The sequence below is a fragment of the Leuciscus leuciscus genome, assembly GCF_965113295.1.
Source record: "Leuciscus leuciscus genome assembly, chromosome: 12".
Classification (NCBI taxonomy): Eukaryota; Metazoa; Chordata; class Actinopteri; order Cypriniformes; family Leuciscidae; genus Leuciscus; species Leuciscus leuciscus.
Window position 1 is genome coordinate 2,075,461 of NC_138736.1, and position 4,889 is coordinate 2,080,349.

General features: G+C 36.1%; 1 long non-coding RNA gene across 1 annotated transcript; it reads left to right on the forward strand.

Annotated features, from left to right (window-relative positions):
• Positions 1-531: 531 nt before the first annotated feature.
• LOC309511810 lies at positions 532-1,758 on the forward strand. Its single transcript, XR_014210775.1, has 2 exons — positions 532-768; positions 850-1,758. It is a non-coding gene; the product is annotated as an uncharacterized lncRNA (long non-coding RNA).
• The last annotated feature ends 3,131 nt before the right edge of the window (positions 1,759-4,889 follow it).

A 4,889-nucleotide genomic window follows, 5' to 3' on the forward strand; every position in this document is an offset into this window, starting at 1 on the left:
GCATTTATCAAAATCCATTTACACTAAAGGTCCTTGCACACCGAGTCCGACATTTTTTCATATTCGTTTTTTCATATTCGTCATTCGGTGGCTCTGAATTGTCCAAACACCTCTCAAAATGTTTGTTACGAATGCGAAAAATGTCCGAATTTTTGTATGACGGACGAAAGTTTCGGAGGTAAGCGTGATTAGAATAACGTGAGGTCGTATTTCTATTTTTTTACGTGCGAAAATTTCGGACGCGAATTTTGGACTTTTAAAATTGCCTAAATAATGCAATGAAATTAATGTTCAGACAGGGGAGTCCTGAATATAGTGATTCAGGTAGTCAGGAATAGTATTTTAGCCTTTAGTTAAATACTATTGTTATTTTTATTATGCATGATATTTTTTATTTCTCATGCATATGTTGTGATTATTTTATGATTATTCTAATTCCTTTTCTATGTAAAGCACTTTGAATTACCGTTGTGTATGAAATGTGCTATATAAATAAACTTGCCTTCCCGTGAATTGCATTGCCTAATGTTCTTAAAGGGACTATGTGTAGCTTTTTAGGTATTTTATTATCTAAAATCAATATTTTTATTCATAAATATGCCCTCAATGGTGTACAAATACCTATGCCAATGATCAGACTAATCCTCGTAAACGAAGAATTTATTATCTTTATATACATGGGACGGGTAAGTCCACGGAGGCTTCCATGTAGTTCCACCATCTTGAAAAACTATAATAGCAGAGAGGGACAAAAAGTACTAGGCCAACGTGTTTCCACAACGCGTTTTCGTTCAGAACCAGCGTCACGTGACTGAAGCCAGCAGAAGCGGAGGAGCAGAGAAGTGAGAGGCGCTTGTCACTGCACCGGCAAGTTTAAAAGGCTGCACTGCACGGTTATTTATACACCGTTCATTCATACATACATATGAGTCACAGGATAAGGAGTCCTCGTCGTCGAAAAAGTTCAAAATAGACCGTAAAAGGAAACGTGACCGGAGATTACAAAAACAAGGGTTAATGTCGGGATAGCTAACGCAGGAGAAAGCTTTCAAAAGAGACGCTGAAGTTTCCTGCTTTCTTCTCGACAGGTAAGTCAATGTTACGGTCTTAATTACAAGCTTTTTTTTCATTGCTTGGTTGTGTACTTTATCGCGAAGCAAAGAGGACATGGAGACTGACAGAATAACGTTAGACAGAGCAGGTTACTTATGATATAAAAAAATCTCAGCTCTCAGATTCTGTCACTTTTATTACGAAATTCAAACAATATATACTGTTTTTGGCGCTTGTAAATGTGACGCGAGTCACGACGGATCCCTAGCGGCACGTGAACCGATCATCTCTAGCTAGTAAATAAACACAAATGAACAATGTTGAAAGATACAGTACAACTTACCGAAATGTATATTCCTCATACATTATATCGACCAATCAATCAAACAAATGGTAAACAGCTGGAGAACAATTATGTATGTCACAACATTTACCTCAGGAAAGCCATTTAATGACCATAATAAAGGCTAGCAGTTAGTTGGCTAGAAAAAAAGAGCTATAAAGAGTATTTTGCTAAATATGTGTACTATATTACATATTTATTATATTTGTATTTATATCATTAAATAAAGTTATTATAATAATAAAAAAACGCATTATGTATCTTTCTGTATGTTTACAGCATTAGGTGAGTTGTTTTTTTCTTGAGAAAAATTAATGCCTATCTTGTGTAGATATCCCCCCCACCCCCCGCTCCTCCATAAATCTCACTCCAAGCAAAACTCAAAAGTTGGCAGCTATGTTATATAGACAGTAGAACATTTATAGTTAAAAGTTAAACAGACTCTTTGATGAATAGCAGCTATTGAGTAAAGTAACGATAGAGAAGGCTCTGATGATGATGATATCTAACAATGCACGTACTTAAAAAAATATAACGAGTAAAGAAGGCATTACTAGTAATTACCATAGTTAATGTTTTTCACAGTCAGTAATTGATAACTAACAATCTTTTTTTCGTTGTTTCAAGTTTCAGTTTCACCAAGAAAAACTCGAAGTGCTATTATAAGACATCCTGTCATAGCTTTTTGGTACATAACAGCTACCGTAGATGCAACGCGCATTTGAAAAAGTGAGGCGCTGGAGAGCATTATTCATTTGAATGCAAAATACAATTTCACCACTAGATGGGAGAAATTCCTACACAGAGTCCCTTTAATATAACATTTTGAATATAGAAATATGAAATGTTGGGAAAAATGAAATTACACTATTATAGATGAAACTAAAACTTCCAGTAGTTGGCAGCAAGTCTTGATAAGTGAAAAACTGAATTATTCAATCAACTGATTTAATTCAAACCCTATGATTAATTCAGGAACAAAGCAAGAGACATTGAATGTCTTTATGAATGAGTTATTGAATCAGTGACTCAACCGATTCATTCAAAAACGCAGAATCATTCAAGAAAGAAACACCATTAGTCAATCGGCCTTTGCATTGTAGCAAATGTTCTGCTTTGTTTGGAACCATTTTTGTTGGCAAAATAGAGAAAAAACTGACAATGCTGCTCTTGCTTGTGTGATATTGCTTAACTTAATGTTATGAAAAACACAAACTCATACTGGGGCGATTCAAATCTTGAATTTTGGGGTTATTTATATTCATTTTGATGGCATTTCCGACCTTGCATGTCACCATTTTACATCAACGACAGACTAGTTTGCTTATTGTTAGGCTTGAGCTTAATAGCAAAGTTTTAAAGTCCCCCTGTGGTGAAAATGCAGCTTTTAATGTTGTTTATGTGTCTATGTAGTGTTTTTAATATGCTTTAATTAAGACAAACCATGGGTAAATTCATATTCTGAGTATTTTCTCCTTAAAACTGCAGTGAACCAAAGACAGTCTCAAAAACACGCTTTGAAATCGCTGGTGTTTCTGACATCACAAACTACCTTGTAACCAATCAGATCAACGTGTGATCGTCAACCAGTGGATCTCTGAGCTGAGTGAGTGAGTGGAGGCGGGGCTCATTTGCATATTCATAGAACCGCACATACTAAATGAGCCAAGGGTGTCGAGTTACATTCAAGATATTTTAAGGCATGAAGAACTTTTTTAAGGAAAAAAGTTTAAATATGTAATTTTGGTGATAGAATTATTGACTACAGGGGGATTTTAAGTATTAACAAAAAGCACACTGTTTTATAGCTACATTTGACCCTGAATAATATATCTGGCCAATCAGCATTTAGTCAGCTGAGGTGAGAGTTAAGGGAGATCCCATTGCCAGGTTTGTAAAGTTTAACAGCACAGCTGCACCAACTACACCTGCATTTCAGACTGAAAATAAACACTCAGAATAGCTTAACAGCCTTTCAGCAAGTGAAAATGACCCGTTTAAACGCAACCCTTGTTTTTAATTAAACATCCATTTAAAGCAGGCCATTGTTTCTCTGTATACAGTCGCTTTTCCAATAGCCGAGTGATTTAAGGCCTCAGTCGTCGCTCAGGAAATGGAAGTAAACTTTGGCTTACGGCTAATGCGGAGCAAAGAATAAAAGATTAATGTTGTCATTACTTTTGAGCTTTGGATCATTAGCCCTTCGACGCTGATGCATGTAATCCAGTATAGTGCTAATTATGTCATAATTATTTTGATTGCTTGTTTTTAATTAGTCAGATGAAACAAAGCTAGTCCAAAGTAGTCTGCTGTCTGAATCAGTGCTGGGCCATGAATCAATTCTGTGACACAATCTTTCTCTTGCTTGCTAGACTGAACACATGCTACAAACTTTCAAACTATCTGATGAACTCAAGTTTATGGGTGAAACATTTCTACACTTAAAAGCATCAAGTACAAACAGCCCACTTTGTTTGCAGAGGCTATTTACACTAACCCCGCCCACCACTGTTTGATTGACAGACAAAACTACAAAATAAACCTGTCTGATAACATGACCAGAGTAAGACGGGTATCATTAGATCGAGCCAGAACGTTCCCTGTTAGCTGGGTATTAGCTATAACACACGATTAATCACATTCAAAATAAAAGTTTGTGTTTACATAATATATGTGTGTGTACTGTGTATGATTATTTTGTATATATAAATACACACATATGCATGTATATATTTAAGACATATTCGTATGTATATACTGTATATATTTAAACATAATTTATATACAGTAAATAACACATTTTTCTTAAAGGTGTGGTATAATGCCCTTTTCACAAGATGTAAAATCAGTCTCTGATGTCCCCAGAGTGTGTGTGTGAAGTTTTAGCTCTAAATACCCCACAGATATTTTTATATAGCATGTTAAAGTTGTCACTTTTTGAGGGTGAGCAAAAACACACTGTTTTTGTGTCTGTCCCTTTAAATGCAAATGAGCTGCTGCTCCCGGCACAGGGGGCGGAGCTTCAAGAGCTTGTGTCCTTTTACCTCACACACACATGCACTGAACATTTCAAAAACTTTTTGCCTTTTATGTTAAAACCGAAGTCAGAAAGATGGAGAGACTCAAAAAATGTAGCTTATGTGTAGTTATCTTCAAGTAAGATATTGCTACTGACTCATAAAGCCCTAAACGGCTTAGCTCCAGTCTATTTAACGGATCTTCTATCACCCTATAATCCATCGCGCTCTTTAAGATCACTAAATTCAAGGCTTTTGGTCATACCTAGGATATCCAGAACCACCAAAGGAGGGAGAGCATTTTCACATTTGGCTCCAAAACTCTGGAATAGTCTTCCTGATACTGTTCGTTGCTCAGACTCGCTCTCCCAGTTTAAAACTAGATTAAAGTCGCATCTCTTCAGCCAGGCATTCATATAATCCTACAGTTCAAACTACAATCCGGCCTCTAGCTCATAAATGCCAGAGGAGAACTG